We start from the raw sequence: 27,698 nt of genomic DNA, 5'->3' as shown, positions 1-27,698 counted from the left end.
TTCACAGGAATTTTTGGAATGTGGAAGAAAAAAATTAACATTTAACTTTTTTCACAAAAATGTTACTTTAGACCCAATTTTTTTTATTTTCAAAGGGGTAACAGGAAAAAATGGACCCCAAAATTGTTTGTGCAATTTCTCTTGAGCAAGCTGATACCCCATATGTGAGGGAAAACCACTGTTTGGGCGCACAGCAGGGTTCGGAAGGGAAGGAGCGCCATTTGACTTTTTGAATGTAAAATTTGTTTGAATAATTAGCGGACGCCATGTTGCATTTGGGGAGCCCCTGATGTTCCTAAACAGTGGAAACCCCCCACAAGTGACACCATTTTGGAAACTAGACCCCTTAGGGAACTTATCTAGATGTGTGGTGAGCACCTTGAACCCCAAGGTGCTTCACAGAAGTTTATAATATTGAGCTGTAAAAATAAAATTTTCACATTTTTCCCACAAAAACATTTTTCATCCCTTTATTTTGCATTATCATAAGGGTAATAGGATAAATTGCACCATGGCGTTTGTTGTGCAATTTCTCCTGAACACGCTGATACCCCATATGTGGAGGCAAACCACTGTTTGGGCGCATGGCAGGGTTCAGAAGGGAAGGAGCGCCATTTGACTTTTTGAATGTAAAATTTGTTTGAATAATTAGCGGACGCCATGTTGCATTTGGGGAGCCCCTGATGTTCCTAAACAGTGGAAACCCCCCACAAGTGACACCATTTTGGAAACTAGACCCCTTAGGGAACTTATCTAGATGTGTGGTGAGCACCTTGCACCCCCAGGTGCTTCACAGAAGTTTATAATATTGAGCCATAAAAATAAAATTTTCACATTTTTCCCACAAAAAATGTTTTTCATTCCCTAATTTTGTATTATCATAAGGGTAACAGGAGAAATTGCACCATGAAATTTGTTAAGCAATTTCTCCTGAGTACGCAGATACCCCATATGTGGGGGAAAACCACTGCTGTGGTGTACGGCAGGGTTCAGAAGAGAAAGGAGTGCTATGTTGGCTGGGATAGGTTGCAGACACCATGTCACATTTGAAGAGTCGCTGACATGCCGAAACAGCAGGAACCCCCACAAGTGACCCCATTTTGTAAACTACATCTCTCAAGGAATTCATCTAGGGAAGTAGTGAGTATTTTTTAATTTTTAAATTTATACCATTGGGCAGTGAAAAAAGCATAATTATATTTTTACCACAAAAAAATGTTTTACTCTCAGATTTTACATTTTCACACAGGGCAATGGGTAAAAATGGTGCCGAAATGAGTCACACAATTTCTTCTAAAAGTGACAATACCCCATATGTGGCTGTATCGTACCGCTCAGCCATACGGCGAGATCTGGGGGGGGATGGAGTGCTATTTGACAATTGGAGAACAAATTATTGTAGAATAGGCATTTGGATTTGGGAGCACAAAATTTTCTGAATTTCTTTTGGGGGGCAAGGTGTTATGTTCTGCTACCAGAGCTAAGGAAAGAGAGGAGATCTGTCCCTACGATAGAACTCAGCTTAATCCCTACGATGTAACAGGGGACCTGATCCTGCGATCAGACCTGCTAAAGTCCTAAGCTAGTCTGTACGGAGACCTATAGATGTGGGGAAGGAATCCCTACAAGTACTAAGGACTGGGAGGAATAAGGGACACCTCCTAACAGAAATAGTAGCAGACAGACGAACAAACAAAATATATAGAACATAGAGGTCAGTAGACCAAGCAAACTAACAGAGCAAGACAAAGAGCACAGGCTAGCTAGAAAGTAGATATACAATGAAGTCCAGCAAAGCCAGAAGGGTGGAGCAGGATTAAATAGGCCAACAAGGTCATGTGACCAGCAAAGGAAAAAAAAACTAAGAGCAAGGTTCTAACACAAGGGCCATTTCGCTTTTCCAGAGCCTTTCTGCTACCAGTAACTTGGAAGTCCCTTATATTTTTAACAGATGACGGACCTGAGTGGGGACTAGCTTTTTTTGAGGACTGAGTTGAAGCTTTTATTGGGAACATTTTACGTAACATTTATCCGGCGCTCTAGGCTGAGCACTTACATCGGGGTTTCCATCTAAATTTCAAAGTGATGTAATTCAGATGAAACCCCTGCGGGATCCATTCACTGTAATGAGGCAGCAGAGTTACTCTGGACTCCGTCTGGCCTCTGTTTAGCGGTGTCCTTTTTTTCAGAAGTGCACAAAACTGTGGCCAACCGCACTTTTATGCACGCCTAAAACAAATGACACCGTGGGATCACAGGCCAGACGGCATTCACAGTGGCCTATATCTGCCTCATTACAGGGAATCTTCCATCATGGGTTCCGTCTGAATCACGTATTTCAGAGATTTACACGGAAACTCTGGCGTAAGTGCTCAGCGCAGAGCGCAGGATAAATGTGAGCAGAGCCTTACTGCGATCTTTGGGAGACATAATAAACAAATCAGTAGCAGGTGAAGAATTGATTTTATTTATTTTTTTACGCCGTTCCTCGTGTGATATAACTGATTAGATTACTTTATTCTTCGGGTCGGTGCGATTACAGAGATACCAGATTTATATCGGGTTTTTATGACTGACAGCTGTCACACACTAAGACGCTTTTTTTTTTGCAAAATCTAGTTTTTGCATCGCCATATTTTGAGAGCTATAATTTTTCCATATTTCGGCCGACAGAGTCATGTGACGGCTTGTTTTTTGCGGGACGAGTTGACATTTTTATTGGTACCATTTTTGGGTACGTGACATTTTTTGATCGCTTTCTATTCCGTTTTTTGGGAGGTAAAATTAACAAAAAACAACAATTCAGGAATTGTTTTTTGAGGTTTTTTTTTATGTCGTTCTGCGTGTGGTGAAAGTGATCAGGCAGCTTTATTCTTCGGGTCAGTACGTTTACAGCGATATTACACTTACTGTATATTTTTTTATGTTTTGGCGCTTTTACACAATAAAACAATTTTATAAAAAAAATATTTTTTTTGCATTGCTTTATTCTGAAGTCCATAACTTTTTTATTTTTCGGCTGATGGAGCTGTATGGCGGCTTTTTTTTTGCGGAACAAGATGACGTTTTCAGCGGTACCATTTTTATTTCCATTTTGATCGCATTTTTTTCCACTTTTTGTTTGGCGATATGAGGAAAAAGCATAGTTTTTTGCTCCGTTTTTTATTTATTTTTATTACGGTGTGCACAGAAGGAGTTAATTAGTGTGACAGTTTTATAGCTCGGGTTGTTTCGGACGCGGCGATACCAAATATGTGTACTTTTTTTATTTTTGCATAAATATACGTATTTATCGGTTTAATATTTTATTTATTTATTTTAATTTATTTTGTATTTTTTTTTAACAGTTTCAAAACATTTTTTTTACTTTTTTTTACATTTTTACTTAGTCCCTGTATGGGACATTAATTTTTATTTTTCTGATCGCTGATCTCATGTAATGTAATAGACATATATTACATTACATGAGATCTTCACACAGTCAGTGTGTCCTGCCAGGCTTCAGCTGCAGGCTGACACTGGCAGGACACCATATATGGCAGAGCTGGAGGCTGTCATGTGACCTTCAGCTGCCATAGCAACCCAAGGTCCTGGAAGGTATCAGGGGTCTTCGGAGAGGTAAGTATACCACCCCCTCTCCTCCTGCTGTCTTCTATATGCCGCGATCACTATAGATCGCGGCATATAGAAGACAGCAAAGGGTTAACATCACTGGGACCTGATCCAATCAGGTCCCGATGATGTTCCCTGTCAGAGCTAACGCTCTGCACCGCTCTTGGAGCGCTTGCAGGACACTGGGGGTCCTGAGCGCTGCGAGACCACCCACCGTTTTTAAACGTCCGCGCTGCACAGAGCCCAGGCAGCGCGGATGTTTATGTACAGTGGGCGGTCGGGAAGCGGTTAACATAGTTGCATGCTTTACAGGGTGTATGTCCACATTATATTATATATATATATATATATTCTTTATTTTTATATAGCGCCAACATATTCCGCAGAGCTTTACATACATTATCATCGCTGTCCCCATTGGGGCTCACAATCTAAATAAAAAAAAAACCTAACCAAGGATAACCAAGTTACATTGCGTTTGATATTTGTTTCTTGAAAATAACTAGTTGAAAGTTTTCCGCCACGTGTAGAAGCCTTTTTGGATACAAAAATCAAACAAAATATGCAAAAGAATTTACAAAAGTCTGGAGGATGGATCTCAGACATCAAAAAAACTAAGTTTGAAAGAAATATCAAAGACAACGAGTCAAATTCAATTTACACATGGAAGTGAAACAAACCAAGAGCTACTGTTCTGAAATACAGGTCATACAATAAATTCAAAGGAAATAGAGGAGAGCGGAGGTCAGCTTCACAAATCCTAATGTGTCCATGGGTTCCTCTAATTATAATTCGCTGAGGACAAATCTGATGGATCAATTAAAGACAGATGGAACAAAAATAAATTCTCAAGTATTCCCCAAAATCCAGCACAAAACAACGGGCGGGCAGAAAGCACAAACGTGCCCGGACATGTGCGTTCCACGACGGAGTGCATCACAGTCTCCTATCTGCGAATGCGCATGTCCAGAAGCATGCGTTCCATACCAGAGCGCATAATGGTTTTGGATTGCATACCACCAACATAGGATTTTTCTCTCTCTGAGATCAGCGTCATGGGAGACTAAAAACAAGTATTGCACATCCTCCCATCATGCAATAGGCGTGTAGATCTACTTTATAACTACATAAGATATGGGATGATGGCCCACAGTATATTCCTAAATGGTCAAATTTGACCTCTATTGCACAATTAGAGATACACAAGGATCACCACACTTGTTAATTAATAAATAGTATATGTGGAATAATTGCTAAGTAATAATTCTGATATAGAAGCTCAGATATCTCGATGAAGTACAATAATATGTGAACCCCATTCACAGGGAACTGAGTAGCAATGGGTAGAGTATACAATCTAAAAATATAATCCAGAATGGGGCTGTATTCACACAAAACAGGCATAAGAAATTTGCTCATTGCGTCCCTTAGGGGCCAGTGAATTCAGTATAACAATCCACTTACTTTCTTTTTTGAGGATACATCTATTGTGATCCCCTCCTCTCACATTGGGTTTAACCATCTCAATGATACAAAAGGAGATGTCTCCAGTTTGATCTCAATGTACACTGTTCATATGTCTCGCTAATGGGGTGTCCCAACCATGGCGTATACTGCCCAAATGCCCCCCCGCACTCCTCCTAGACTCCCTCTTGATCTTGCCTACATAATCTAGGGGCAGGTGTGATCATATATACTAGTCCTGAGGAATTACAGTTGGAATAATCCCACTAGAAAAAGATTTTAAGCATGGAGGAACTCAAGAAAGATTTACATGGATCCATCCAATTAAATGGACAATGTTCTCCAAATCTAAAGAAACGGTAGATTCCTCTATCTAGCCAAGTCCCCTTGGGTGCAGGTTTTTTATAAAAATTGTCAGGGTTCCACAGTGACGACACCGGGGAGATCACACAATATCTCACCGTTGCCGTTACTCTGTCCGGATTTCATCAGGGAGTGGCGAGCACACGATCCCGACTACCCACTACGTAGGTATCGGCAAGCGACCAGTGAGCATATGGCATCACACCTCCAGATTCCAACGCATGGAATGTGTCTACGCCCCCGTACGGTCACTGTCAGCTTCACGATAGCCCAATTACAGTAAAAAAGAAAAATAATTATTAAATTTTATATTTAATCCAAAAGGGAGGCAGTATTATGAAAAATATACAAGATTTTACAAAAGTGGACAATACAATACATAAGTAGGATTAAAGAAGACTTACTATAATGATCGCTGAGACAATTCAATATAGGTGAAGGGGAGACACTAAGCTTGATTTGACTGTTATCGAGCAAGATCCGTTGCTATAATAAATACATACTCCCGCAATGAATACTACTCCAACCTCAGCAGATTCTTTTATGCTGAAGTGAAAGACCGGCCCACACACCCCCTGGGATGACATTACGGGGGCTGGTCTCCAGCCTTCATATCTTTATTAGATATCTGTTTTTTGTGATAACTTATTGTGGGTTGATCGTAGAGGCCCGAAAGTGATACAATTTTTTCCATTATGATTTTACCTTTCTCAAGAGACCTCACACGGTATAGCTGCGATCTGTTATTTTGGGACTTTTGCGCCACAGCCCCCCAGAGGGACCTACAGAGACAGGAAAATATCCATATCATTCCCAAGCTGACCCTGTCACTAAAAATATGGGTCCCTTCATTTTGAGAATTATGAAACTTTAGTTATTCCGAAGATTCTGCAGTCTTTGTTAAACCCCTTTTGAGCCTAAACGAGCCATTTCCTCTTTCCTTCCATCTCTGCCCCTATGCTGGAAAGTGTCAATCTATCCCAGGTCTGTGCTAAGAGGAGATGCATTTGTATGTTAAGTAGAATAGGCTACTGAACTTCTTGTACTGTTTTTTGCATACCAACAGCTGGAGTGTCAGCTCTCCTCTGGTGACAAATGGTGGATAAGGGAGGGATGAAGAGGGGTTTCAGGGACAGAGAGAAATTGTTAATACTTTCTCAATATTTCCCTGACAGTAACTATGCACTAAATGGTCCCTAATTGTCTGACCGTTTCTGAAAGTTATTGTGGGAGTAGATCCCACAGGACCCTCAGGTCCGGATCAGCCACGAGTATATCCCAGTGTTTTCTGAGGATATGAAAGATACAGTCACTCTGATTGTCGTAAGTTTTTCTTACTCGTGTTGTCCAATCTTTTTCTTGGTCTCTAGGTTAGGTATGGAGGAGTGTCTGTCTCTCCCATTTTTCTGGGAATCCAAAATGTACCATGAGTACCCTTTTTCCCTGAATCTGATGTTCAGGTCTATTGTCTGTATATTAAAATCTGTGACATTAGAGCAGTACCCAACCGTAAAAACTGGCCCTTGGGTATTCTTCTTTTTATGAGGATGGGGTGGTGGCTATCCCACTTCAATAGTTTATTAGTGCTTGAAGGTTTATGATAGATGAGTGTTACTAGGGTCCCATTGCAATCCTTCTTGATTAGTACATCCAGGAAAGGCAGCTGGTAATAATTAAACTCTGATATAAATCTCAGGCCCACTCTATGGATATTGAGTTCTCTGACAAATTCAAAAGATTGTTCACTCGTCCCTGACCAGATGATAAAAATGTAGTCAATATATTTGTACCATACCCCAATATATGGATGCCACCACTTATGATCATCCCTGAATATTGTAGTTTCCTCCTACCAGCTCAGGAATACTTTAGCATGTGAGGGTGCACAGAGGCTCCCCATCGCAGTACCCCTGAGCTGGTGGAAGTACTTCCTGTCAAAAAGAAGTTATGAGTAAGAGTGAATTTTAGAAGATCCTCCATGAAGTCATTATGTCTGCTACACTCTATTGATTTTGATTTCAGGAAATATCTTACTCCTCTGATACCATCTTCATGCAGTATATTACTGTACAAAGCCTCGATATCTAGTAAGGCCAGCTCCCCTACATGCATGTATACATGCTCGAGGGTCTACATGTAGGGGAGCAGGCAAAGGGAAAACCAACTCCAGAGGGATTATTCCAACTACAGGACCTGAGGCACTACTGGGGGAACATTATACTGTGTGGGGGCATCATACATACTGCATAAGGAGCATAATGGGGGCATTACACTGTGTGGGGGCATTATACATACTGCATAAGGGGCATAATGGGGGCATTACACTGTGTGGGGCATCATACATCCTGCATAAGGGGCATAATGGGGGCATTACACTGTGTGGGGGCATCATACATACTGCATAAGGGGCATAATGGGGGCATTACACTGTGTGGGGGGCATCATACATCCTGCATAAGAGGCATAATGGGGGCATTACACTGTGTGGGGCATCATACATCCTGTATAAGGGGCATAATGGGGGCATTACACTGTGGGGGGCATCATACATCCTGCATAAGGGGCATAATGGGGGCATTACACTGTGTGGGGGGCATCATACATCTTGCATAAGGGGCATAATGGGGGCATTACACTGTGTGGGGAGCATCATACATACTGCATAAGGGGCATAACGGGGGCATTACACTGTGTGGGGGGCATCATACATCTTGCATAAGGGGCATAATGGGGGCATTACACTGTGGGGCCAGTAAAGGGGTCCTGTACTATGAGAACAATACGTTTCCTCCCTTCCTGTCTCCATAGTTGGGTCGTATGTATCTATTACAGGAAACAGAACAAAAACCTTATGATTCTTATAAAGGGACAACACAAGACCCCAAAAGAGTCTCCGTGCTGAAGGGGTTAATGCCCCCTGCGCCCAGTAATGGGGTCTCCACATACCTCCACCTGCAGAGCCGCCACCACATATATGGCTGCTCTGTGCGCACAGGAGCTGTGATGAGGTCACAGGAGGGGAGGAGTCAGGGGTCACATGATCAGGGGCCTCAGTGGATGCAGGACTCTGCTGTGCTGGTTGTCATGGTGCTGGATGAGCTGAAGTTTATGTGTGGGGTCAGGAGGGGTTTACAGTGTGGATGTAGCAGAGCCGTGTGTGTACGAGGTGTACGGAGCGGAGCCGCGCGTGTACGAGGCGTGCGGAGCAGAGCCGTGTGTGTACGAGGTGTACGGAGCAGAGCCGCGTGTGTACGAGGTGTACGGAGCAGAGCCGCGCGTGTACGAGGTGTACGGAGCAGAGCCGCGTGTACGAGGTGTACGGAGCAGAGCCGCGTGTACGAGGTGTACGGAACAGAGCCGCGTGTACGAGGTGTACGGAGCAGAGCCGCGTGTACGAGGTGTACGGAGCAGAGCCGCGCGTTTACGAGGTGTACGGAGCAGAGCCGTGTGTGTACGAGGTGTACGGAGCGGAGCCGCGCGTGTACGAGGCGTACGGAGCGGAGCCGCGCGTGTACGAGGCGTACGGAGCGGAGCCGCGCGTGTACGAGGCGTACGGAGCGGAGCCGCGCGTGTACGAGGCGTACGGAGCGGAGCCGCGCGTGTACGAGGCGTACGGAGCGGAGCCGTATGTGGGAGGCGTACGGAGCGGAGCCACGTGTGTACGAGGCGTACGGAGCGGAGCCGCGTGTGTACGAGGCGTACGGAGCGGAGCCGCGTGTGTACGAGGCGTACGAAGCGGAGCCGCGTGTGTACGAGGCGTACGGAGCGGAGCCGCGCGTGTACGAGGCGTACGGAGCGGAGCCGCGCGTGTACGAGGCGTACGGAGCGGAGCCGCGCGTGTACGAGGCGTACGGAGCGGAGCCGCGCGTGTACGAGGCGTACGGAGCGGAGCCGCGCGTGTACGAGGCGTACGGAGCGGAGCCGTGTGTGTACGGAGCGGAGCCGCGCGTGTACGAGGCGTACAGAGCGGAGCCGTGTGTGTACGGAGCGGAGCCGCGTGTGTACGAGGTGTACGGAGCGGAGCCGCGCATGTACGAGGTGTACGGAGCGGAACCGCGCGTGTACGAGGTGTACGGAGCAGAGCCGTGTGTGTACGAGGTGTACGGAGCGGAGCCGCGTGTGTACAAGGTGTACGGAGCAGAGATGAGGGGCTTATTACAATTTGATTTGCACCATGACGGGTGATGAGTGGGAATCGGCGTCTTTAACGTCTGAGGGTTTATTCGATAATCTCGTCCTCCCATATGGATTCTCCAATGCACCAACAGGATTTCACCACTTTCTGAATGATATTTCTCTGATTACTTTGGGAGATTTCTTGTGATTTATCTTGATGATATAGAATTTTCTCTCCTGATTTGGATTCTCACCAGGAACATGTCCGTGTAATATTTCAAAGATTGAGGGAGAATTCTTTGATGAAATTGAGAAATGTTTTTTTTTCTGTTCAGGAAGTTTCATTCCCGGGTCATTTTATCGGCTGATGGGTTTGCGATGGATCCTGGGAAGGTGAAAGCCATAATAGATCGGTTCCAACCTAGTGACCTGAACGCATTGTAAGGTTTTATAGGATTCACCAACTATTATAGGAAATTCATTAGGGGTTTTTCTCAGATTACTGACCTCACACGTAAGGGGGCGGATCTCAAGGTTTGGCCACCGGATGCTATGAGGGCTTTTGAAAAATTTAAGGAGTGTTTTATGTCTGCTCCTGTTCTAATCCAACCCCATCTCCAAGAACCATTCATTGTGGAGGTAGATGCTTCATGGGTCGGGGTAGAGGTCATTTTCTCTTAGGGTTCCAAAGCTCTGACCAATTTGCAGCCATGTACATTATTCTCAAGAAAATTTTCGTCTGCAGAAAGGAAATTATGCTGTTAAGAATTATGAGTAACTCGTTGTTAAATCAGCCTTTAACCCCTTTACCACTGAAGATAGTTTGCACATTAATGATCAGGCCAATTTTTACAATTCTGACCACTGTCACTTTATGAGGTAATACCTCTGGAACGCTTCAACGGATCCCACTGATTCTGAGATTGTTTTTTTCGTGATATATTGTACTCCATGATAGTGGTAAACTTTATTTGATATGGCTGGTGTTTAATAAATAACATTTCCCACATGTCTACTTTACATCAGCACAAATTTGGAACCAAAATTTATTTATTAGGGAGCTATAAGGGTTAAAAGTTAACTAGCGATTTCTAATTTTTCCAACAAAATTTACAAAACTTTTTTTTTATGGACCACATCACATTTGAAGTGACTTTGAGGGGCCTTTATGACAGAAAATACCCAAAAGTGACATTCTAAAAACTGCACCCCTCATGGTGGTGAAAACCACATCGCAAGGGTAACAGGAAAAAAATGGAACACAAAATTGTTGTGCAATTTCTCCTGAGCATGCCGATACCCCATATGTGGGGGAAACCACTGTTTGGGCGTACGGCAGGGCTCAGAAGGGAAGGAGCGCCATTTGACTTTTTGAATGTAAAATTTGCTTGAATAATTAGCGGACGTCATGTCGCGTTTGGGAACTCCTGATGTGCCTAAACAGTGGAAACCCCTCACAAGTGATGCCATTTTGGAAACTAGATCCCTCACGGAATAGGGGGGGGCAGCATCGTGTTGTGCGGTTGTTTTCCTGCAGGAGGGACTGGTGCACTTCACAAAATAAATGGCATCATGAGAAAAGAAGATTATGTGGCAATACTGAAGCAACATCTCAAGACATCAGCCAGGGAGTTAAAGCTTGGGCAGAAATGGGTCTTCCAAATTGACAATGACTCGAAGTATACTGTCAAAATGGTAACAAAGTGGCTTAAAGATAACAAAGTCAATGTTTTGGAGTGGCCATCACAAAGCCCTGATCTCAATCCTATTGAAAATTTATGGGCAAAGCTGAAAAGGCCGGTGCGAGCAAGGCGACCTACAAACCTGGATCAGTTACATCAGTTTTGTCAGGAGGAATGGGCCAGAATTCCGACCAACTATTGTGAGAAGCTTGTGGAAGGATATCCCAAATGTTTGACCCAAGTCATTCAATTTAAGGGCAATGGTACCAAATACTAATGAAATGTACTGTATGTAAACTTTTGACTTTGCAGTAAGTAATAAAAATGCCTTAAAACATTCTCTCTCTCTCTCATTATTCTGGCATTTGGCAAATATTAAAAATTATGGTAATCCTAATTGACCTAAAACGGGAAAGGTTTATTCTGATTTCATGTCAGATATTGAGAAAAACATGCATATGTGTCTTTTTATATAGTGTATGTAAACTTCTGGTTTCAACAAGCTGTGTGTATGATATACATATTACATTTAATAAAATACATATCTATATATTTAATATAGATAATTATATATTTTGTAATATTTTTATAACTTTTTTTTTTTTTACTTAGTCCCACTATGGATGGGACTTCCACTTTCTGCAGTCTGATCACAGTTATATGTATAGCTGTTATGTACTGCAACTTAGAACTAAGGAATAGGATGGAATAGCATTCCCTGCGCTGAGACTCAGCTTTACCCTACACTGGGGTGGGTGCCCTATTCCTTATGAATAGCCCCACCGAAACTCCTGCACTGAACTCAAACGAAGACCTGTAGGAAAGGGAAAGGGGTCCCTAAAAGATCTAAGGACTGGGAGCAAAAGCAGGAGACCTCCTAACAGAAAAGTTAGTTGCAGAAACAAAAATTAAAGGAAACAAAACTGGTGGAACAAGAAGTCCCAGGATAACAATAGTCCAAAGCAAGAAGAACTAAACCAGGCTACTTAGCCAGAGCACGAGCGTTACAACACTGATGTCCAGCAGGGAATGGGTGCCAGGTGCTGGGTAATAAAGAGTGCAGAGATCACGTGACCAAGAAACCCAGCACCAGAGGAAAAGACTAGAAGCCAGCAAACCAAAACAAGATGGCAGATAGTAAAACAACATAAATTGTAACAATAGCAGTGCAGGATCACTGCTATACAACAGACACAAGTTATTTTGAACATGCACTGCGCATGATCAAAGTAACTTGCTGGGGCCTGGTGACCCAGATGTCGTCATGACTAGTGTTGAGCGAATTTGTTCGGCATTTCAAGTTCGGGTTCGTGTTCGGGGTTCTGGCTTGTTTGCGCAAAAAAATCGGCTCCGCCCACGAACATCCCTGATTTGCAATGCTGTCACGCAGATGTTTCTGCGTGACAGCGTTGCAAATCAAGGATGTTCGTGGGCGAAGACGATTTTTTGGCGTGAACAAGCCGGAACTCCGAACCCGAATTTGAAATGTCGAACAAATTCGCTCAATGCTAGTCATGACAACATCGGGTCACCATGGCAATGATCGGGACCCTGCACTGACAGCACAGGATTTGTGATACAAGAATAGAGGGGCATCTGTCCCCCTGCTCACTTGCTAAATGCTGCAGCGATTGCAGCATTTAGGGGGTTAAAGTGCAGGGAGCGGTGCGGTCAACACTCCTGACACTGCGTGGCGGGTGTCAGCGGCAGCCTCTGTGTGGACACGATCACACAGTCGTAATAGTACGTACCTGGTCTATAGGGCACAGGGACGTACCATTACTGATAATGTCAGAATGGGGTTAAGGAATGTAGACGTTTTCTGGAGGGGGCAGTTCATCAAGTCACTTACCATAAGAATTTAGTGTATATTGAACCACCTAAATGGCTAACTCCTAGATAGGCCTGAGGGTCCTTATTTTTCTCTAGATTTAATTTCTCTATCACGTTCAGGCCGGCGTTCAAGAATATGAAGGCTGACGCGCTATTACAGAGTTTAACTTCAGTTTCTGTTCCAGAACCTCCATTCTCCCTAAGGCCATTGTGGTTTCTTTGGTATCCTCAGAGTTGAAAGCTGAGATCCGTAAAAAGTTAAATTGTTGGCTCCTTCCGCCACTCCTAGGTTCAAATTATTAGTAGTTGTGTACCTAAGATTGCGTTTGTTGCAGGAGTTTCATGATTCCACCTTGAGTGGTCATCCTGGGGTCAAAGATTTGTGGAAACTAATTACTAGGCTTTTTTAGCGGCCGCCTATGAATAACGATACTAAAGATTTTGTATCCTCTTGTGAAGTTTGTGCACGAGATAAAGCCTGTGATAATCTCCCAGCCGGAGTATTTGCTCCATTGCCAATTGCAGAAAATTAGTGGACTCATCTGTCCATGGATTTCATCACGGATTTGCCTCTGTCTGGTGGTAAGACTATTATTTGGGTGGTGGTTGACAATTCAGTAAGCAGGCTCATTTTGTTCCTTTGTCAGGGTTACCTAATGCTGAGACACATTGTTTATTTGTCATTGAGATTGCATGGAATTCCTCTTAACATTTTGTCTGCTAAGGGAGTAAAATTTGTCTCCAAATTCTGGAGAGCTTTTTGTAAAAAACTGGGGATTAACTTGACATTTTCCTGTGCCTACCACCCTGAAACCAAAGGTCAGAAAGTAAGAGCCAGTCAATCTTTAGAACACATTTTAAGGTGTCTTTTTGTGGCTCAGCAGGAGGACTGGTATTCATTCTTTAACATTCGGATCAATCAGTCCACTGGACTCTTGCCGTTTTTTCTTTTTTAAATTATGGTTTTCATCCTCATTTTGGTGAATTTTCTCACATAGGTCCTAAATATCCTGGTGTGGAGGTCGCCATACAGAAACATGGGGATGTTTCATACTTACATAGGATGAAAATAGACCTAGGTCCATCAGGTTCAACCTTTCTCCTTCAATTCTACATTTGTTGTCACTAAATTATCTATAACACACAATGTTATGTGTACTGAGGAAATCATCCAGCCCTTTTTTAAAAGTTGTTATAGTGTCTGCCATTACTACCGTTTGTGGTAGGCCAATCCACAGTCTGACTGACTAAAGAACCCTTTCCTGTTTGCTGGAATGGCCATTCTTCCACCTTTATTGAGTGCCCCCTAGTGCTTAGTATGGTCTTTAGAAGGAATAAATCAACTAGAAATATTTGCCTTTGTGCTCTCCATAGACTCCCGAGCATCCCCTAGGAATAAAAGTAAATTATCTGTATACAATGCCACTTTCTCTTCCTTGGTCCCATATTTAAATCCATTTATCTCAGACGTTTTATTAATTACTGCCGCAAAAGGTTCAATTGCTATTGCAAATAATAAGGTAGACAGGGGGAACCCTTGTCTTCTACCTCTGTGCAAGAAAAATTGATTAGACATAGAGTCATTCGCTCTTATTTTTGCAAATGTAGCCAAATAAAGCAATTGCACCCATTTTATAAATTAGTCACCAAAGCCCATCTGCCGCAACGTAGTCCACAAATATTGTCATTCTGGTAGTGGACATGGGATTTCTAGAGATCCCATCCACTATACTGTAACATCTGGACGCTGTGGGTTTGATGCTATATAAACACGCAGCGCCAAACCTGCAGCGGCTCCTGACAGTAGCCACGTACCCAAACTCAGCGCAGCATGCCAATTTCTGTAGTTGGACACGCCAGTCTCCGCTGCAGATTTTAACCGATTGAAGTGTCATTATATGCGGTGGATTCACATGCACCGACAACAAAAGTGCGGCATTAGAACACCGCATTTTGGACGCAACAACAACATGTTGTATCCAAAGCACTGCTGAGTGCTGATCGGAGGGACATAGCGGCTAACGAACCAGCTGTGAGATGTTAATTATGGCCAAGGACCATGTCTGCCTAATGGCACCTTCCCAGGCTAAAATTAGCAGCTCACAGCAACCTCATAAATTACATGAATAGAAATGCTAATGAAGATTGGGTGAATGGGACTAGCTGACACCTAGCTCTTTAGTTTGGTCGTGTCAAGGTGTCAATCAGACCTTTTCATGACCAAACTTAATTAAATTAAAGTAAAGAGTTAAAAAAACACACAGACACAGTATAAACACTTTATTTGAAATACAACAGACCCATTCTTTAATAATTTAAATGAACCAATATACTCACCCCAGTTCTTATGGTAATCCAAGGGTTTAAGCAATGTCCCACCAAATAACTTTATTTAGCTCCAAAAAGCATTCATTGATGTACAAAAACGCTTCAAAAAACGCATGTAAAAACGCATCAAAAACGCATGTAAAATCTGCATGCGTTTTTTCTGCCAGGGAGAGGCAAAAACGCTCAGGAAATTTCTGCTTCAAATCCGCATCATGCGCACATAGCCTATTTGAGGCCCCTGAGACACTGATGAGAGTAATGGAATGATTGCTGATTGCTTACACTGATGAGAGTAATGGAATGATTTATCTTTACCTATCTCCTGTCTGGCCTTATATATCCATAAGATCCAGCCCGCACGTGTTCCTCTGCTTACTGTAACTGAAAGGAAAAATAAATTCTTGAGGTTGAACACATTACAGGAGAGATTTGTGCACCTTTAACTGATGAGTAGTGATGAGCGATACCGTGGATGTTCGGGTTCGGCGGGTCCTGCTGAACATCTAAAAAACCTTTGGTTTGGTGGTTTGGGTACCCGAACGGTATCTGAACCTAAACCTCATTCATATAAATGGGGAGGCCCGAACATCTGTGGTTTCCCACGCTGTCATCTGCCTGACTGTGTGGGAAACATGGGCTCTGATCGGCGGTAAAATCATTACCACGGGTCAGAGAACTGCGGGCTCTGATAGCTTAGGCCCACAGCTGTGACCGTCGATAAAAAGCTCACCGCTGGTCACAGGCGTCGGCTGATTAGAGTTTACTACTCCCATCAGCCTATGCCTGTTGTAGGCAAGGTGTCTCGCTACAGCGAGAGCAGGGGCCGCTGATGGGAATAGACTTCAGCCGGCACCTGTGCTTCAAGTACAGAAAGAAAAAATTTAAATAAATATTGAAAGAAAAAACACAGTTAGGGTATGTGCACACGATGCAGAAATGAAGCAGAAAATTTCTGCATCATTTCTGCATCTCCCTGGCAGAAAAAACGCATGCAGATTGTGCATGCGTTTTTCCTGCGGAATACATGCGGATTCACATGCGTTTCCGCATGTGGATTGACAAGCGCTTTCCAGGTGATTTTAGCATCACCTGGAAAGTGCTTGACAACTAGGTCACACTATATAAATCCATGCAAACAGCATGGATTTATATAGTGTGACCCGAGAGAATGGTAAAAATAAAAAATACATGTATACTTTACCCTCTGATGGCCCGTGCTGTCCTGCTCAAACCGTTCTCCCGGCTGCCGGCAACTTTGAATTGAAAGACCTGCCGACGTCAGCGTCACGTGACCCGTCACATGACTCTGACGTCAGCGCAGGTCCTTCAACTCACTGCAAAGTGCCGGGAACCAAGCAGGAGCGCTGCGCGGGCCGACAGATGGTAAGTATATATATATATTTTTTATTTTATTCTTTTTTTACAGCTTTTTTAATGGTACCTGGGTGTGGATGAGACTCTCCTCTCCTCTACACCCGGGTACCATCCGCACATTAGAACGCGCCAATAACGCAAGTACAGATGCAGTCTTGCGGAATTGGCGCGTTCTAATGCAAGTCAATGGCGGCGAAAACGCCACGTTTACGCAAAATTAATTGACATTCTGCGGATTTTTGAGCGCAGCGTTTACGCTACGGAAAAATCCGCATCATGGGCACAGCACATGCGGATTTCAATTGGGGAACATTGCTTCCCTTCTACCATGCGTTTTTCATGCGTTTCCGCGGCATTTACGCAACTGCAAAAACGCAGCGGAAACGCATTAAATACGCATCGTGTGAACTCAGCCTTATACTCACCTAATACTTAATCCCCGATGTCCTTGTCCCCTGGAAAAGAGAAAAAAAAGACCATTCATCTGTCTCCTCCCTACCATTCATCTGTTTCCACACCCTCCATGCACACGATAACTGCACTCGATACTTTATTATTGCACTTAAACATACAGGCTGATGACCGGATCATGCAGTTTTATACGAAAATCCCTATTTATCATAATTGCCAGACCTGAAATAACAAGCACTTTCCACCTATTGTGTCCCTCCTATTCCCTTGTAGAATGTAAGCTTGCGAGCAGGGACCTCACTCCTGATGTAACTGTTTAAACTGTCTTAGCTTGGATTGAATTTATTGTCTGTACATGTCCCCGCTTAATTGTAAAGTGCTGCGGAATATGTTGGTGCTATATAAATAAAAATGATTATTATTACTATTATTCTAAAAAAAAAAGCATTATAATATTCACCTTTAACGCCTAATCTTCGATGCACTGTCCCCTGTAAAAGAGAAAAAATGACAAACTGCCATAATACTCACATGTCTGGCGTAATCCACATCAGCAGTCACATCGGTGACTGCTCTACAAGACAGCTGGTTACACCGCAGTGGCGGTGTCATAACTGAGATCACCGGGGTTCATCAGCTGATCAACTCCGGTGAACTTTCTCAGGGCACTTCTATTTCCATTTCAATTAGAAGCCTCCATTAGTAACCCAATAGAAAAAGTTTGGAAATAAACACACAGCCTGAATACATTCCTTTATTTGAAATAAAAGTCCACACCATTTTACACATTTATTTAAAAATAAAAAACAGAGTTAGGCAAGTATAACACCTAATGATGCCCTTGTCCCCTGTAAACAAGAACAAATAAAAAAAATATAATAATCACCTGTCGGGCGTACATGACAGCCGGCTACACAGACATACGCAGTCTCAGTGTGTAAATAAATAAATGACAGGTAGTGTGAAGCCGGCTGTTGTGTAGAGCAGTCACATCAGTGAATGGTGGATTACTCCCGACAGGCGAGTATTATGGTGGTTTATAATTTTTTCTCCTTTACAGGTGACATGAGCATCGGAGAATAGGCAATAAGGTATTATACAACTTGTACACACGCGGCTCCGCTCCGTACATCTCGTACACACACGGCTCCGCTCCGTACGCCTCGTACACACACGACTCCGCTCCGTACGCCTCGTACGCGCATGGCTCCGCTCCGTACACCTCGCACACATGCGGCTCCGCTCCGTACACCTCGCACACGCGCGGCTCCGCTCCGTACACCTCGCACATGCACGGCTCCGCTCCATACGCCTCGCACGCGCGCGGCTCCGCTCCGTACGCTTCGTACGCGCGTGGCTCCGCTCCGTACGCGCGTGGCTCCGCTCCTTACGCCTCGTACACACACGGCTCCGCTTCGTACACCTCGTACACACGCGGCTCCGCTCCGTACACCTCGTACACACGCGGCTCTGCTCCGTACGCCTCGTACACACGCGGCTCCGCTCCGTACACACGCGGCTCCGCTCCGTACACCTCGTACACACGCGGCTCTGCTCCGTGCACCTCGTACACACGTGGCTCCGCTCCGTACACCTCGTACACGCGCGGCTCCGCTCCGTACACCTCGTACACACGACTCTGCTCCGTGCACACGACTGCTCCGTACACCTCGTACAAGCACGGCTCTGCTCCGTACACCTCGTACACGCGCGGCTCCGCTCCATACACCTCGTACACACGCGGCTCCGCCCGTACACCTCGTACACGCGCGGCTCCGCTCCGTACACCTCGTACACGCGCGGCTCCGCTCCGTACACCTCGTACACGCGCGGCTCCGCTCCGTACACCTCGTACACGCGCGGCTCCGCTCCGTACACCTCGTACACGCGCTGCTCCGCTCCGTACACCTTGTACACGCGCGGCTCCTCTCCGTACACCTTGTACACGCGCGGCTCCGCTCCGTACACTTCGTACACACGCGGCTCCACTCTGTACACCTCGTACACACGGCTCCGCTCCATACGCCTCGTAAACACGCGGCTCTGCTCCGTACTCCTCGTACACACGTGGCTCCGCTCCGTACACTTCTTACACACGCGGCTCTGCTCCGTACACCTCGTACACACGCGGCTCCGCTCCGTACATCTCGTACACACGTGGCTCTGCTCCGTACACCTCGTACACACGCGGCTCTGCTCCGTACACCTCGTACACACGCGGCTCTGCTCCGTACACCTCGTACACACGCAGCTCCGCTCCGTACACACGCGGCTCCGCTCCGTACACCTCGTACACACGCGGCTCTGCTCCGTACACCTCGTACACGTGCGGCTCCGCTTCGTACACCTCGTACACACGCGGCTCTGCTCCGTACACCTCGTACACACGACTCTGCTCCGTACACACGACTCTGCTCCGTACACCTCATACACGCACGGCTCTGCTCCGTACACCTCGTACACGCGCGGCTCCGCTCCATACACCTCCTGCACACGCGGCTCCGCTCCGTACACCTCGTACACGCGCGGCTCCGCTCCGTGCACCTCGTACACGCGCGGCTTCGCTCCGTACACCTCGTACACGCGCTGCTCCGCTCCGTACACCTCGTACACGCGCGGCTCCGCTCCGTACTCCTCGTACACGCGCGGCTCCGCTCCGTACACCTCGTACACGCGCTGTTCCGCTCCGTACACCTCGTACACGCGCGGCTCCGCTCCGTACACCTCGTAAACGCGCGGCTCCGCTCCGTACACCTCATACATGCGCGGCTCCGCTCCGTACACCTCGTACACGCACGGCTCTGCTCCGTACACCTCGTACACGCGCAGCTCCGCTCCGTACACCTCGTACATGCGCGGCTCCGCTCCGTACACACGGCTCCGCTCCTTACGCCTCGTACACACGCGGCTCTGCTCCGTACTCCTCGTACACACGCGGCTCCGCTCCGTACACTTCGTATACACGTGGCTCCGCTCCGTACACTGCGTACACACGCGGCTCCGCTCCGTACACCTCGTACACGCGCGGCTCCGCTCCGTACGCCTCGTACACGCGCGGCTCCGCTCCGTACGCCTCGTACACGCGCGGCTCCGCTCCGTACGCCTCGTACACACGCGGCTCCGCTCCGTGCACCTCGTACACACGTGGCTCCGCTCCGTACACCTCGCACACGCGCGGCTCCGCTCCGTACGCCTCGCACGCGCGCGGCTCCGCTCCGTACGCTTCGTACGCGCGTGGCTCCGCTCCGTACGCGCGTGGCTCCACTCCTTACGCGCGTGGCTCCACTCCTTACGCCTCGTACACACACGGCTCCGCTTCGTACACCTCGTACACACGCGGCTCCGCTCCGTACACCTCGTACACACGCGGCTCTGCTCCGTACGCCTCGTACACACGCGGCTCCGCTCCGTACACACGCGGCTCCGCTCCGTACACCTCGTACACACGCGGCTCTGCTCCGTGCACCTCGTACACACGTGGCTCCGCTCCGTACACCTCGTACACACGCGGCTCCGCTCCGTACACCTCGTACACACGACTCTGCTCCGTGCACACGACTGCTCCGTACACCTCGTACATGCACGGCTCTGCTCCGTACACCTCGTACATGCGCGGCTCAGCTCCATACACCTCGTACACACGCGGCTCCGCCCGTACACCTCGTACACGCGCGGCTCCGCTCCGTACACCTCGTACACGCGCGGCTCCGCTCCGTACACCTCGTACACGCGCGGCTCCGCTCCGTACACCTCGTACACGCGCGGCTCCACTCCGTACACCTCGTACACGCGCTGCTCCGCTCCGTACATCTCGTACACGCGCGGCTCCCCTCCGTACACCTCGTACACGCGCGGCTCCGCTCCGTACACCTCGTACACACGCGGCTCCGCTCTGTACACCTCGTACACACGGCTCCGCTCCATACGCCTCGTACACACGCGGCTCTGCTCCGTACTCCTCGTACACACGTGGCTCCGCTCCGTACACTTCTTACACACGCGGCTCTGCTCCGTACACCTCGTACACACGCGGCTCCGCTCCGTACATCTCGTACACACGTGGCTCTGCTCCGTACACCTCGTACACACGCGGCTCTGCTCCGTACACCTCGTACACACGCGGCTCTGCTCCGTACACCTCGTACACACGCAGCTCCGCTCCGTACACACGCGGCTCCGCTCCGTACACCTCGTACACACGCGGCTCTGCTCCGTATACCTCGTACACGCGCGGCTCCGCTCCGTACACCTCGTACACACGCGGCTCCGCTCCGTACACCTCGTACACACGACTCTGCTCCGTACACACGACTCTGCTCCGTACACCTCATACACGCACGGCTCTGCTCCGTACACCTCGTACATGCGCGGCTCCGCTCCATACACCTCCTGCACACGCGGCTCCGCTCCGTACACCTCGTACACGCGCGGCTCCGCTCCGTGCACCTCGTACACGCGCGGCTTCGCTCCGTACACCTCGTACACGCGCTGCTCCGCTCCGTACACCTCGTACACGCGCGACTCCGCTCCGTACTCCTCGTACACGCGCGGCTCCGCTCCGTACACCTCGTACACGCGCTGTTCCGCTCCGTACACCTCGTAAACGCGCGGCTCCGCTCCGTACACCTCGTACACGCGCGGCTCCGCTCCGTACACCTCGTACACGCGCGGCTCCGCTCCGTACACCTCGTACACGCACGGCTCCGCTCCGTACACCTCGTACACGCGCGGCACCGCTCCGTACACACGGCTCCGCTCCTTACGCCTCGTACACACGCGGCTCTGCTCCGTACTCCTCGTACACACGCGGCTCCGCTCCGTACACTTCGTACACACGCGGCTCCGCTCCGTACACCTCGTACACGCGCGGCTCCGCTCCGTACGCCTCGTACACGCGCGGCTCCGCTCCGTACGCCTCGTACACGCGCGGCTCCGCTCCGTACGCCTCGTACACGCGCGGCTCTGCTCCGTACACCTCGTACACACGCGGCTCTGCTCCGTACACCTCGTACACACGCGGCTCTGCTCCGTACACCTCGTACACACGCAGCTCTGCTCCGTACACCTCGTACACACGCGGCTCCGCTCCGTACACCTCGTACACACGCGGCTCCGCTCCGTACACCTCGTACACACACGGCTCCGCTCCGTACACACACGGCTCCGCTCCGTACACCTCATACACACGCGGCTCCGCTCCGTACACCTCGTACCCGCGTGGCTCCGCTCCGTACACACGCGGCTCTGCTCCGTACGCCTCTTACGCACGCGGCTCTGCTCCGTACACCTCGTACACACGCGGCTCTGCTCCGTACACCTCGTTCACACGTGGCTCTGCTCCGTACACCTCGTACACATGCGGCTCTGCTCCGTACACCTCGTACACACGCAGCTCCGCTCCGTACACCACGTACACACGCGGCTCCGCTCCGTACACCTCGTACACACACGGCTCCGCTCCGTACACACACGGCTTCGCTCCGTACACCTCATACACACGCGGCTCCGCTCCGTACACCTCGCACCCGCGTGGCTCCGCTCCGTACACACGCGGCTCTGCTCCGTACGCCTCTTACGCACGCGGCTCCGCTCCGTACACCTCGTACACACGCGGCTCTGCTCCGTACACCTCGTACACACGCGGCTCCGCTCCGTACACCTCGTACACACGCGGCTCTGCTCCGTACACCTCGTACACACGCGGCTCCGCTCCGTACACCTCGTACACACGCGGCTCTGCTCCGTACACCTCGTACACACGCGGCTCCGCTCCGTACACCTCGTACACACGCGGCTCCGCTCCGTACACCTCGTACACACGCGGCTCCGCTCCGTACACCTCGTACACACGCGGCTCCGCTCCGTACGCCTCGTACACACGCGGCTCCGCTCCGTATGCCTCGTACACACGCGGCTCCGCTCCGTACGCCTCGTACACACGCGGCTCTGCTCCGTACGCCTCGTACACACGCGGCTCTGCTCCGTACTCCTCGTACACACGCGGCTCTGCTCCATACACCTCGTACACACGCGGCTCTGCTCCGTACACCTCGTACACACGCGGCTCTGCTCCGTACACCTCGTACACACGCGGCTCTGCTCCGTACACCTCGTACACACGCGGCTCTGCTCCGTACACCTCGTACACACGCGGCTCCGCTCCGTACGCCTCGTACACACGCGGCTCCGCTCCGTATGCCTCGTACACACGCGGCTCCGCTCCGTACGCCTCGTACACACGCGGCTCTGCTCCGTACGCCTCGTACACACGCGGCTCTGCTCCGTACTCCTCGTACACACGCGGCTCTGCTCCATACACCTCGTACACACGCGGCTCTGCTCCGTACACCTCGTACACACGCGGCTCTGCTCCGTACACCTCGTACACACGCGGCTCTGCTCCGTACACCTCGTACACACGCGGCTCTGCTCCGTACACCTCGTACACACGCGGCTCCGCTCCGTACACCTCGTACACACGCGGCTCTGCTCCGTACACCTCGTACACACGCAGCTCCGCTCCGTACACCTCGTACACACGCGGCTCCGCTCCGTACACCTCGTACACACACGGCTCCGCTCCGCACACACACGGCTCCGCTCCATACACCTCATACACACGCGGCTCCGCTCCGTACAGCTCGCACCCGCGTGGCTCCGCTCCGTACACACGCGGCTCTGCTCCGTACGCCTCTTACGCACGCGGCTCCGCTCCGTACACCTCGTACACGCGCAGCTCCGCTCCGTACACCTTGTACACGCGCGGCTCCGCTCCGTACACACGGCTCCGCTCCTTACGCCTCGTACACACGCGGCTCTGCTCCGTACTCCTCGTACACACGCGGCTCCGCTCCGTACTCCTCGTACACACGCGGCTCCGCTCTGTACACCTCGTACACACGGCTCCGCTCCATACGCCTCGTACACAAGCGGCTCTGCTCCGTACTCCTCGTACACACGTGGCTCCGCTCCGTACACTTCTTACACACGCGGCTCTGCTCCGTACACCTCGTACACGCGGCTCCGCTCCGTACATCTCGTACACACGTGGCTCTGCTCCGTACACCTCGTACACACGCGGCTCTGCTCCGTACACCTCGTACACACGCGGCTCTGCTCCGTACACCTCGTACACACGCAGCTCCGCTCCGTACACACGCGGCTCTGCTCCGTACACCTCGTACACACGCGGCTCCGCTCCGTACACCTCGTACACACGCGGCTCTGCTCCGTACACCTCGTACACACGCAGCTCCGCTCCGTACACCTCGTACACACGCGGCTCCGCTCCGTACACCTCGTACACACACGGCTCCGCTCCGCACACACACGGCTCCGCTCCATACACCTCATACACACGCGGCTCCGCTCCGTACAGCTCGCACCCGCGTGGCTCTGCTCCGTACGCCTCTTACGCACGCGGCTCCGCTCCGTACACCTCGTACACGCGCAGCTCCGCTCCGTACACCTTGTACACGCGCGGCTCCGCTCCGTACACACGGCTCCGCTCCTTACGCCTCGTACACACGCGGCTCTGCTCCGTACTCCTCGTACACACGCGGCTCCGCTCCGTACTCCTCGTACACACGCGGCTCCGCTCCGTACACTTCGTACACACGCGGCTCCGCTCCGTAAACTTCGTACACGCGCGGCTCCGCTCCGTACGCCTCGTACACGCGCGGCTCCGCTCCGTACGCCTCGTACATGCGCGGCTCCGCTCCGTACGCCTCGTACACGCGCGGCTCCGCTCCGTACGCCTCATACACGCGCGGCTCTGCTCCGTACGCCTCGTACACGCGCGGCTCCGCTCCGTACGCCTCGTACACGCGCGGCTCCGCTCCGTACACCTCGTACACACGCGGCTCCACTCTGTACACCTCGTACACACGGCTCCGCTCCATACGCCTCGTACACACGCGGCTCTGCTCCGTACTCCTCGTACACACGTGGCTCCGCTCCGTACACTTCTTACACACGCGGCTCTGCTCCGTACACCTCGTACACGCGGCTCCGCTCCGTACATCTCGTACACACGTGGCTCTGCTCCGTACACCTCGTACACACGCGGCTCTGCTCCGTACACCTCGTACACACGCGGCTCTGCTCCGTACACCTCGTACACACGCAGCTCCGCTCCGTACACACGCGGCTCCGCTTCGTACACCTCGTACACACGCGGCTCTGCTCCGTATACCTCGTACACGCGCGGCTCCGCTCCGTACACCTCGTACACACGCGGCTCCGCTCCGTACACCTCGTACACATGACTCTGCTCCGTACACACGACTCTGCTCCGTACACCTCATACACGCACGGCTCTGCTCCGTACACCTCGTACACGCGCGGCTCCGCTCCATACACCTCCTGCACACGCGGCTCCGCTGCGTACACCTCGTACACGCGCGGCTCCGCTCCGTGCACCTCGTACACACGCGGCTTCGCTCCGTACACCACGTACACGCGCTGCTCCGCTCCGTACACCTCGTACACGCGCGACTCCGCTCCGTACTCCTCGTACACGCGCGGCTCCGCTCCGTACACCTCGTACACGCGCTGTTCCGCTCCGTACACCTCGTACACGCGCGGCTCCGCTCCGTACACCTCGTAAACGCGCGGCTCCGCTCCGTACACCTCGTACACACGCTGTTCCGCTCCGTACACCTCGTACACGCGCGGCTCCGCTCCGTACACCTCGTACACGCACGGCTCCGCTCCGTACACCTCGTACACGCGCGGCTCCGCTCCGTACACACGGCTCCGCTCCTTACGCCTCGTACACACGCGGCTCTGCTCCGTACTCCTCGTACACACGCGGCTCCGCTCCGTACACTTCGTACACACGCGGCTCCGCTCCGTACGCCTCGTACACGCGCGGCTCAGCTCCGTACGCCTCGTACACGCGCGGCTCCGCTCCGTACGCCTCGTACACGCGCGGCTCTGCTCCGTACACCTCGTACACACGCGGCTCTGCTCCGTACACCTCGTACACACGCGGCTCTGCTCCGTACACCTCGTACACACGCGGCTCTGCTCCGTACACCTCGTACACACGCGGCTCCGCTCCGTACACCTCGTACACACGCGGCTCCGCTCCGTACACCTCGTACACACACGGCTCCGCTCCGTACACACATGGCTCCGCTCCGTACACCTCATACACACGCGGCTCCGCTCCGTACACCTCGTACCCGCGTGGCTCCGCTCCGTACACACGCGGCTCTGCTCCGTACGCCTCTTACGCACGCGGCTCTGCTCCGTACACCTCGTACACACGCAGCTCTGCTCCGTACACCTCGTACACACGCAGCTCCGCTCCGTACACCACGTACACACGCGGCTCCGCTCCGTACACCTCGTACACACACGGCTCCGCTCCGTACACACACGGCTCCGCTCCGTACACCTCATACACACGCGGCTCCGCTCTGTACACCTCGCACCCGCGTGGCTCCGCTCCGTACACACGCGGCTCTGCTCCGTACGCCTCTTACGCACGCGGCTCCGCTCCGTACACCTCGTACACACGCGGCTCTGCTCCGTACACCTCGTACACACGCGGCTCCGCTCCGTACACCTCGTACACACGCGGCTCTGCTCCGTACACCTCGTACACACGCGGCTCCGCTCCGTACACCTCGTACACACGCGGCTCTGCTCCGTACACCTCGTACACACGCGGCTCCGCTCCGTACACCTCGTACACACGCGGCTCCGCTCCGTACACCTCGTACACACGCGGCTCCGCTCCGTACACCTCGTACACACGCGGCTCCGCTCCGTACACCTCGTACACACGCGGCTCCGCTCCGTACGCCTCGTACACACGCGGCTCCGCTCCGTACGCCTCGTACACACGCGGCTCCGCTCCGTACGCCTCGTACACACGCGGCTCTGCTCCGTACTCCTCGTACACACGCGGCTCTGCTCCGTACACCTCGTACACACGCGGCTCTGCTCCGTACACCTCGTACACACGCGGCTCTGCTCCGTACACCTCGTACACACGCGGCTCTGCTCCGTACACCTCGTACACACGCGGCTCCGCTCCGTACACCTCGTACACACGCGGCTCTGCTCCGTACACCTCGTACACACGCGGCTCCGCTCCGTACACCTCGTACACACGCGGCTCCGCTCCGTACACCTCGTACACACACGGCTCCGCTCCGCACACACACGGCTCCGCTCCATACACCTCATACACACGCGGCTCCGCTCCGTACACCTCGCACCCGCGTGGCTCCGCTCCGTACACACATGCGGCTCTGCTCCGTACGCCTCTTACGCACGCGGCTCCGCTCCATACACCTCGTACACGCGCAGCTTCGCTCCGTACACCTTGTACACGCGCGGCTCCGCTCCGTACACACGGCTCCGCTCCTTACGCCTCGTACACACGCGGCTCTGCTCCGTACTCCTCGTACACACGCGGCTCCGCTCCGTACTCCTCGTACACACGCGGCTCCGCTCCGTACACTTCGTACACACGCGGCTCCGCTCCGTACACTTCGTACA

The 27,698-nt window shown here is 50.9% G+C and overlaps 1 pseudogene; it reads right to left on the bottom strand.

Annotated features, from left to right (window-relative positions):
* LOC141236830 (uncharacterized) overlaps window positions 1-8,479 on the bottom strand; it is a 363,062-nt pseudogene extending 354,583 nt beyond the window's left edge.
* Between the last annotated feature and the right edge of the window lie 19,219 nt (window positions 8,480-27,698).

Source organism: Phyllobates terribilis, unplaced genomic scaffold (genome assembly GCF_046119375.1).
Source record: "Phyllobates terribilis strain yellow unplaced genomic scaffold, ASM4611937v1 Scaffold_726__1_contigs__length_752350, whole genome shotgun sequence".
Lineage (NCBI taxonomy): Eukaryota > Metazoa > Chordata > Amphibia > Anura > Dendrobatidae > Phyllobates > Phyllobates terribilis.
This window is presented reverse-complemented; position numbering and strand designations above follow the sequence as displayed.